Source organism: Apodemus sylvaticus, chromosome 4, assembly GCF_947179515.1.
Source record: "Apodemus sylvaticus chromosome 4, mApoSyl1.1, whole genome shotgun sequence".
Lineage (NCBI taxonomy): Eukaryota > Metazoa > Chordata > Mammalia > Rodentia > Muridae > Apodemus > Apodemus sylvaticus.
The window spans coordinates 85681467-85692421 of NC_067475.1; positions in this window are offsets into that span (position 1 = coordinate 85681467).

Genomic DNA, 10955 nt, shown 5'->3' on the forward strand with positions numbered 1-10955 from the left:
ACAGTGGAACAAGTAGTATTTTCAAAATATCTGTGGATCTCCAAAATTTCACAAAATTACCTCATTTGGGTAGGGGGTTTTGCCAGATAATTCTTCAAGGATGTTGTAATAAGATCTTAATGGAGTTATGATAGTCCTAAATCTAAACACCGGTGTCCTTGTGAGAGACAGAATGAGAGGCAATGTGAACACCAGGACAAAGAGAAAGGAAGGCAATAGAAAGAGAAACGGATGCAGAGATTAGAGCCGTTGGGCTAAGGAATGCCAGCCATGCCTGAAGCTGGAGGGAGCACGCCAGAAAAGATCTTATTTAGGTCCATTGCAGTAAGAAGTCTGAAAACGGAAACCAGGAGGATAGCTCAGTGGTTAGGAATATTTGCTGCCCTTTCAGAGTTTGCTTCCTAGCACCCATGCAATGCCTGATGTCAAGGGATTAGATGGCTCTACTCCTCCTGCTTTGCTGAGTGCAACAAGGATGATCTGTTTCCACTTCTTGTCTAAAGCTGACTGCTACAGCAATAAGACTTCCAACATCCTAGAGTTTCATGTCAGAGCTTCAAGAAACGCCCTCTCAGGAACTCCCTGTCACATGCCTGGCCTACATGTCTCTCTTAAACTGTGCAGAGAGAAAGCCACAACTCCTTTCTTTGTGTTTTCTTCATGACTCTAAAGCCAGAACCACATGACTGATGCTACACCTGATTTGGCTGGGCTGCAGAAATGGAGACTGACCCCTTTCTTGAATTACAATTGCATACTCTTTTCTTTGTTGTTGCTTTTCAGAAGCATAAAAGTCCCTCAGGTAGTTCCTTCTCACAAGTTAGAATCTTAGGTGAGTAGAGTCTTGCCCTGAGGCCATCTATCCCTTTAGTCTATTTCTTATTAGGCTTCTTATTTCTTTCAGCACAAGCCTTGACTCCAACATTTCATTTCCTTTTGACCTTTTTCTACCCAAACTATGAGTTTCCCCTTGAACCTTCTCATTGTAGATGTGCAAATGGGTGAGTAGTAATAACTGTGGGACAGAGTCAATAGTAAGCGGTCTTAAAACATTCTCTGCCAATGAAATTAGTCCAAAGCTTTTTAGTTTGGTCTCAGGTATATTTTTTAAAGAAAAGGGCAGAAAGCAGCTGCATACTTTGTCAAAATATCACAAGAGTAGTTTTTTGTTTTTGTTTTTGTTTTTGTTTTGTTTTGTTTTTTAGCTCAGCTGCCAATATTAGTCCCCTCTGAACCACCCTTTTGATCTGGACCTCTATAGTTCTCAGCATTAATGTTTACCAACCTCCTGCTGAGATGGCCTATTAAGCCCACTTAGAATACTCAACCACTTCCCTAATCCAAACTCCAGTCAACCCCTGGTACCAACTCTTAGTCACTTTTCAGTTGTTGTGACAGAACAACATAACCAAAATAACTTATAAAAAGAAACCTTTATTTGGGGGGGGGTCACAGTTGCAGAGGGCTAGAGTTTGGAACCATCATCATGGGTAACATGGCAACAGGCAGGGATGGTAGTGGAGCAGTAGCTGGGAGCTTACATCCTTTTCCACAAGTGGAAGGCAGAGAGCACTAACTAGGAATGGCATGGGCTTTAAAATCTTCAAGGCCCTTCCCTGTTACACACCTCCTCCAATAAGGTCACACCTCCTTATCCTTCCCAAAATCTTCCACCACTATTTTGACCAAGATTTCAAATACATCGGTCACATGATACATGGATGCCATTCTTATTCAAACTACCATGAGAAGCTTGTCATAGTGTATATAAACTGCTCTCCGGAGCAGTGCTGCTGAGTGAAGCAATAGACTCTGGGGTGGAAAATGTAATCAGTAAAAGCCTTCACAAGCTAGAGGAATAACAGCATACTTATTTATGCTTTATCCACATTTACAGAAATTATCTGATCAAGGAACTATGAGGGGAAAGTAAGAGAGAGCATTAGAGTGGTCTAGTATGTTTATCTCTTTGCTTTTCTTTTGGCTTTGTGTTTGAAGACAGGATCTCGTGATGTAGCCTTGTCTTGCCTGGACTTGTGGATCTCCTGACCTGACTTCCTCAGTACTGGAATCACAAGTACATGTCACCATTCCCAGGATAGGGTAGAATTTTTAAGGTGTCTAAGTAGTTCATGGTACAATATTTGAAGGAGAGAGTTTGAGAAGATAGTACATTTGCACAATGAAAAGCAAGATGTTGAAATATAAATATCTTGGGGTAGCTGTAATAAAACACCATGACCAAAAGCAACTTGAGAAGGAAAAGATTATTTCCTTTTCTTCAGCAGGCAACAATTGGTTGTAACTTCCAGGCTAAATTCCTTAGTTTGAAATCTTAATGAAAACATTTAGTTTTAATTATCTCATAAGAATGTGTTTATATAATACTTGAAAGTTTCATCACTGCAAGTATGCTATAATTATTCTGCTGTATTTCACAACAGAGCAGGAGGGCAGTGGGCTCATTAAAGAAAATGAATGCATGCAGGTAGTTCATTAAAAATACACTTATTTCTCCTTTGTCTACACATTTTTTTGTTGTAAAGGGAAGTTTATACCTGTAAGGTCTTAAGCCATAGGGCTATAGGAAATGAACATACAACCTTTGCATGACTAAACAGATGGAGAGGCTTAAATTTAAATGACTCTCATTGAAACGTTGCAAGAATTCTGTCAAAGAGCTAGTACATGGAGCAAAATTTGGGAAGTCCTGAGCTAGAAAGACTGAGCCCAACCCAAAGCTCATCAGAACCTAAAGATCACATTTGCAGATTTACATTTTTCTGAATTGACTCAGTTAAATAAATGAGAAAGACAAACAGTGTGACTAGTACTATAGCTTGAATAAAAAGTATCCCTCACAGGCTCATGGATTTGTACAGCTGGTTCCCAGCTGGTAACACTATTTGGAGAGTTAATAGAACTTTTGGGACATGGAACCTTGATGAAGGAAGTGAGTCACTGCAGGCTTTGAACAGTTATCTTCTCCCCCTTCCACTGAGTCTGCCTATCCACCCCATCCCCTCGTTCTGCCTGCGTATGAGATGTGATTGCTCACATTGCTGCTCTTGTTTTCATGTCTTCCCCATCATTATGGGCATCTAGGTCCCTGGAACTCTAAGCCAAATTAAACTTTCTTCCTTAAGTGGCCTTTGGTCATAGTACTGTAGCTAGCTACTGAGCTATAGTTTTGTCATCTCATGAAAGTATTCTAAACATTCTTAAAAGTTTAAAGTAGCTTTTGTACTCTAAAGTAGCTTTTGTAAAACTGGTCTCTGGATCAGCCCTAAATTCCTATAAATTGTGACCCTGAGATAAAGGTTAACTGCTAGACCACTTAACTGCTATCTCTACACTTCTGTAAACAATGAATTGCTCTCTGCAGATGTCCAGAGCTGCCTTTATGTATACAACACATTGTATATTTTGCCCTAAATTACTCTAACTGGAGAATGCTTGCTTCCCACTAATCTGTTTGGGCTGGTCCCTCCAACAGTTAATGAAAACTCCATTTAACTTATTCAGGTCTCTTGGGAGATTTTCTCTTTAAGTACACATAACAATACTCTATTACAGCAACATCAACAAAATAACTAATACTACTACACAGTGATAACTACTGAATTGTTTTAGTGCTGTAATTTTTCTCAAGAAGCAAGAGGAAAAGTAGGTTAAAAACATTCACTAGAGTCCCTGGTGTTAGAAGAAGAAGGAACTTGAGTTTATAGGGTGATGGATGTCTCTTTCACTGCCCTAAGGAACAAACTCAGTTTCCTAAGATGCTGTGGTGTGGTTCAAAATTCCAAGGGCAGCTTCAAACACTTCCTTAAACATTAAGGCTTGACCTAAATACTTACACTATCATGTATTTTTCCAGTGGCATTTGTTCCCAGTAAAGTGAATCTCCTAACATCTCACGGGTGTCTACTGTTGAATTTCATCCTGCAGATGTTTGCTTTGCTGCTTCATTCAGTTTTTTTCCTATTTCAGAGTGAAATCTTGTGTTTGCACTGTTTTCACTGAACACTCAGAATTGCTACTGTTTGCCCTGTTTGGTGGTTCTTTGTTATTATTTTTAACTACTTGTTAAAAGTACACACAAAGCCGGGCAGTGGTGGCGCACGCCTGTAATCCAGCACTCTGGGAGGCAGAGGCAGGCGGATTTCTAAGTTCGAGGCCAGCCTGGTCTATAGAGTGAGTTCCAGGACAGCCAGGGCTACACAGAGAAACCCTGTCTCTGGGGAAACCCTCCCTTCCCCCAAAAAAGTACACACAAATGGTCCTGGAGATGGGTCAGTAGGTAAATATACTTGTCATAGAAAATAACTATCTGAATTTTAGTATTATTATATATGGTAGAAGGAGAAAACTAACTTCTGTAAATGTCCTTTGACCTACCTATGCATGCAAAAATAAATAAATAAACATGTAAAGAAGTTTTCAAACACAAGGGAAGAGAAAATACCATGCAAGTAATAGCATCTTTTAGAAAGAAAAGTCCTGAAAAGCATTTGGTTAGACTTTCAGATGAGAAGTTATGCCAGGTCAAAAGATGTTAGGAAAATAAAGAGGTGATTGAAATTTTCTAAAAAATATACAAAAACAAATCAAACGATAAACTATTGTAGAAATGCTAGATCTCAGAGTACTGGCTCCCAGAAATAACAACCATCAAATTAAATAACACCTTTTCCAAATTTAATGAAATGATAGTTTTAAAAATATTTTTAGATAACATTTCATTGAAATTTTGTGTAGATTTGATTTGGGAATTTGTGTGCAGGTCAGTCTCTGCAAACCAACTTCCTAAGAGTTATACACAGCCAGGTGTTGGTGGTGCACACCTTTAATCCCAGCGGTCAGGAGACAGAAGTAGGTGACTCTCTTTGAGTACAAGGCTAGTCTGGTCTGCAGAATGGGTTGCAAGCTAGGCAGGGATGCATAGACAAACCCTTGTCTTTGAAAACAATAATAATAATAATAATAATAATAATAATAATAATAATAATAATGGTGGTGGTGGTGGTGGTGGTGGATTTAATCAGATTCACTGACTCTAGAAAACCTCTCTTAATGCAAAGGGTTTCCTAGAGGACTCCTCACACGCTGGCTGGAGAAGATGTTGCATCGATTCTCTCACAAGTGAGGACAGAGCCAGGGTTGTACTAAGATATTTGGCAAGTAGTGTCAGCTAACCATTTTTCATTGTTGTTTTCATTGTTGTTTTGCTTTGTTTTAATCCCTTGTTGTTTATTAAAATACTCTAGAAAAGAAAAAAATTAAGGGGAGATGAGTTTATTCTAGTCCATCATGGAGGGGAAGGAAGGCAAGCCAGCAGGAGCTCAAAGTAGCAGGTCACACTGTGACTTCTGTCACTGTAGAGCAGTGAGGAACTGCTTTCTGGTGCTCAGCTCACATTCTAGTTCTCCACCTTTATTCTGTCCAGGATTTCCTGCACTGGGAAAAGGTGCCACACACACTGAGCAAGTCTTTTCCCCTCAATTAAGCCAATTAAGATAATACCCCATAGAGATGCCCAGAGGCCAGTCTCCTAGGTGATGTTAACTTCTGCCATCTTGACTGTTAACATTAACTATTGCTTATCTTATTAGGTATCTCAGAGATTGTGGCATTTTATTTTATTTTAGGGGCAGTAGAATAGAAGATTTTATGTGTAATCAGAATTACTTTTAAAACAGATTCATACTATCCACTTTAATATCTGAAGTAAAATAAATACTACACGGTCCACCTTTATTATTCTTCTGCACTTTATATTTTTCTGAAACCCCTGAAAAGGGATTTAAAATGAAATTTAAAAAGTGGTTTATTTATCCCAATTGAGTGGCAAGGATTTACATCATTTCATATCAGAATTTTAGCTGTTTTGTATCTGTTAGCACGTAACAACATTCGATATAGCAAGTGGAAACTAACGAGGAGTCTGACTGTAACCCTGGAGCTCTGAAGATGCTGGGCATGACAGCTCTAGCTTTACCCATTAGGAACGGCAAGGCCTGGACTTCGGTTCACACTCCTGTCCCCATCCAGGACTTCTGTAGCTGAGATAAAGGAGACAAAAATGCAGGAAAAAGTGTTCATCTGACCCCTTGTTCCAAGGGGAAAGTGGAGCACATCAGTGTGTCCTTTTGAAAAACACTCTCACAAATAAGATTACACAAAATGACTCAACCAGTTGAGCTGCCATGTGACCCCGTGGTCGTGTATGAGCAAAGCTTAGAACCACATGTGCTGAGACATGTGCCGGCAGTGTCTGCAGCTCTTCTGGCTCCAGTAAAATGTTAATAAGAGTTGTGGATTTGAATGCCCTGGATGATCAGTTTGTTTTTGATCAAACAAGTACACCCAGTCTGGTGCCTCACACAGATCTGTTCCCCGTGACTCCTTGGCTTTCAGCTGGCGTCTCCTTTACCCAGGCGCCTCTTCCAATCGCCGTTGCTTTCTGTGCCTCCCTGTCTTAGCCCTGTTTTATTTTCTCATGGCCTAGTAAAAGAAGAGAATTGATAAAGATATACTAGAGTCTAATCATTGAGAATTACGTGACAGTCTGCATGAGAGAAAGAACATGGACATCACATGAGCAAATGCTTGGTTTGCATACTGGCTCTTTCAATAGACAGCTAATGCAGCCCAGGAAAAATGAGTTCTCAGAGGGCAGAATACAGTAGCAGGCTAGTTGAGAAGTTCCTGGGTCTAGAAATTTCAGAATAGTCTGGAGAGACAACCCACTTCCAAATCAGACACAAGGCATAGCTAGCTGCTAGGTAATAAATAAGTGAATTAACCTAGTGAGGAATAAAATGAACCTGGCATAGGAAATGCATTTCACATACAGTTTTGTTTTGTTTTGTTTTGTTTTTAGACTTCAATAAGTGTTTTGTAATCATCTATACAGGTAACTTTGCAAACATAAGACAGTGATAAATCAATCATGAGAATTAAAAAAAAAGTTATCATTTGGACATGAAATGTCTTCCACACGTTCATGTGCTAAGCCTTTAGTACCCAGCTCATAGTACAATTTTAGGAAGGGTTACAAACGAGGGGCAATGGGCTCACTGGAAGAGGTACGTCACTGAAGGCTTGACTTTGGAAGTTTTACCTATTTCTGATTTCTCATTCTGTTCTTCTGCTCTCTATCAGGACATGAAAGTATCTTCCATCTCTCTCTCTCTCTCTCTGTCTCTGTCTCTCTGTCTCTCTGTTTCTCTCTCTCTCTCTCTCTCTCTCTCTCTCACACACACACACACACACACACACACACACGCGCGCGCGCGCGCGCGCGCATGCATGCATATACCTGTTAACATGGTGCCCTGCTTGGGCCCAGATTCAGTGCAGCAACAGACTATTGATTGAAACTGCTACAAGTGTACTAAAATGAAGTCTTCTTTCGTTCTCTTGGGTATTTTGGTTAAAGTGACAATCGAGAAAGAAACAATAATAAAAACAACAACATCAACTAACCAGGCAGGAATGACTGGGCCACAGCCACAACTTTCACTGAAAAGCGAGTTGTAGACTTACTTTCATTCACGTGGACAGAGATGAGACATAAACAAGGCTGCAAAGCTTTAATCTTGTGCACTGACTTTCCTTTGAGTTCCTGGCGCCTCTTTCTTCCGGGCTCCATGGATGGGTAAGTTTTTCCCTGTGCTTCACTTGCATTCATCTGTGATTGCAATGAGCAAAGGGCAAAAGGAAGGTTCAGTTTTGTTGACAAATGCAAGCTGTGTCCTTACATTCCCGTTCGATGCTGAGTTCAGAAGGTATAAAAAGAAGTGACACACAGAACCTGTGTACTATAAATACAGCTTCCTGAAAAAGTTCGATATAGAACTAGATGATAACAAGCAAATTTGATCAGGGCTACGAATTTGAATAGGAAACAAGTAGGTGAAATTATTGAGGAGGAAGAAATCACTTCTTGGAAGCATCCTCTAGAAAATGGTCGGATCCATGTTTTAAAGGCCGAGAGACCATGAGTAAAGATGTCTGGGGTCAGGGGAGGAGGCCCATCGGCATTGAGACCACAAGCCTAAGGTCTCCATGCTCACCCTCCTTGGGACCTACAAATCATAAGCTGAAGAGCGTGGCTGAAGTCTTATGTTCTGTGTGGGTGCCTCACAGTTCAGAAAGGTGGCATCCAAGCAACTTCTTCTTTCTGAAGTTTGCACTTTCCCACTGGAGCATTTCCCAAGTTTGCCAGAGTCACAACTTCTTATCATATGTCTAATGTTTAAGGCTTCATCATATTTCAATGGCAAAAGCAAAAAACATTGATATTACTGGCATTCAGTCAGTAAGGCCCAATGAACAATTGGGCTTGAAACCCAGTCTTTCAAACTGTGTATTGCAGTAAAGGCCACAGAGGTTTCCGTCATTCTGTTGATAGTAATATAGTGGGTGATCATTGTGCTTCTTAGAGTTTTCCAAAAATCATACATTATGAATGAAATAAGATCTTTATGAAAGTTTTTTATATAATGTATATTTTGTTAATTTTAATATTTTCTCAATAATACATTATTTTTAAAATTCTACTGAACTGTACACTAAAGAATCAATTTTGACCAGTTCTATTGTTTGAGTAAACATTTTATTCATTCATTCATTCATTTATTCATTCATGAAGTATGAAGATGGAGCCCAGGATCTGATATAATCTAAGCAAGCAATCTACCAATGAGCAAATCATTTTCAGGGCTTTGTTGAAAAAAATCTTAATGGCCAATGTATCACCTTAATCTTAAGAAAACTTATTTGTCAAAATGTTCATTAAAATTTTACCACAAATTACATCAGTAACAAAAAAAGTAGGTTTCATAATAAGTCTGGGTCAAAATAACTGAACTTGTGTTTCAGAGCTCATTGTAATTGTGTTTACAGAACACATTTTAATAAACAGAGAAATAAAATAATAGTGTGTTTCTAAGATTTCTGCACGAACTCCTTGTTCTCTAAGACAGAGCCCCAGGTCCTGGTTCCTTGGTGACTGAAGCTGTTCTAGGCCTTTATTTTCTTATTTACAGGACTGGTAGAGAACATACAGCTGTACTCACCTTCCCAGCATGCTTTGCTCTCTCCTTTGAAAAATAATAAAGAAAAAAGTCCTACAGTTGTTCTTTGATAGCTTCATTCCTGCTTTTTCTCCAGTCTAACACAATTACCACCAAGCAAATCTGTTCTTTGGCTTAACAAAAGATGTGTTGGCGAGCTCCAATTGGTGTGATTAAGGTACAACCTAGTTAAAGGATACTTATTCCTTCTAGACTCCCATCAATGAAAAGAAACCAAATACCACCAACAGAAAGCTACTTCAAATACAGTGATTCAACCTGTCTGCTGCATTGAATGGCTGACACTGCTTTGCTGGGAAATGATTAAAACTTAATAGAAAACAATCACTTAGTCTCTAAATATATTAGACCTTGTGGTGTAAGTATACAGGTGTTTTCCTTCTTCCAAAGCACAGCCTTAGTAGACCTGGGGAGCTATTTGGCTGATGTTTTTAGGTAAACATAATGAAAGGGTGTGGAGGTACAGTCACTAGGAAAACAGAGGAAATCAGAACAAGAATATGTACTTGGGGGTGAGGGCTGGAGAGATGGCTTGCTGTTCTTCAAAGAGACCTGGGTTAAGTTCCCAGAACTAATACAGCTGTTTAAAAGAGCCCATTCCACAAACTCTGGTGCCCTCTTCTAGCCCTATTGGGTGCTGGGAATATGTGTGGTGCACATACATATATACATACAAACACTTGTACATACAACAAAATAAATAAACAGATATGGATGGTAGACATTTCTGTAATCCCAGAGCTTTGGAGGCTGTTTTCTCCATTCTAAGATATCTTAGAGTACATAATCAGACCCTTCCTCAAACAGTCACTGAGTCAGGTTGATAAAATAAATCAACCAATCAATGAATTAATCAATCATAAGACCACAACAAAGATCTGGGCAGCCGACACCTAGGCAGTTCCTATGGAATATTTTAATGAAAATATAAAGTTCTTTCAGAATTCGCTTCTAAAAGTTAAGAACACCGGAGCACGGATTCATGGCGGCATTCCTACTCGCTCAGAATGTTCATGTCCCCTGCAGTATGTAATTGCTACATTTAAAAAAGTCAACAATTGGCTTGGAAGGTGGAGGCAGTCAGTGGAAGACAATGAAGCATGCACATCAGAGCAGACGGGCTGTTTGTTAAAGGAACACCATCATGTCTGGAAAAGTAGCATTTGGTAGTGTTTAGCATCTCAGCGTAGCCCAACACAACCCCCTGCATATACTTTTCATGGTTCTAACCCCACAAGATCATGTCTGCTCGCTAGAAATCACAAAAGGAAACCTAGAGATAAACAATTTGCCTTAAAGATTCTTTATGTTTCAGATAAAAGCTCCTATGACCTGACAGCAGTATGCCCTGAGCCAGCAACAAGTCTGGACCAGGTCATCTGTGTATATATTATGGATTCCAGTTGGATGTTTTTGTGGGATTCCTGAGTGTGGGAACAAGTTGGTTTCTGTTTTCATGACTTTTTTTCTTAAGTTCTTTTCCTTCTGTTTGTCTTGTGTAATTCCAAAGTGTTAGTTTTTGTTTTATTACATTGTCTTTTATTATATTATATTTTATTGTTATCCCTTAAAAACCTTTTTGTTTGTTTGATTTCTAACGTGAGGCAGAAGGGAGTGGATCCAGATGGCAAGGGAGGTGGAGAGGAACTGGAGACACCATAATGAAGGTATGTGAGAAAAAAATATCTATTTTCAACATTGACAACAAACCATTATGCCTGTTTCACATTCTTGAGGTTCTGTTACTCCAAACCACAATGAAAGAATGTTTTATCTCAAAGATTTCCATTTTAGCCAGGTAAGTAATTATAATTTGAATCTTTTAATTCTGCATGTTGGTCACTTTTCCCTCCA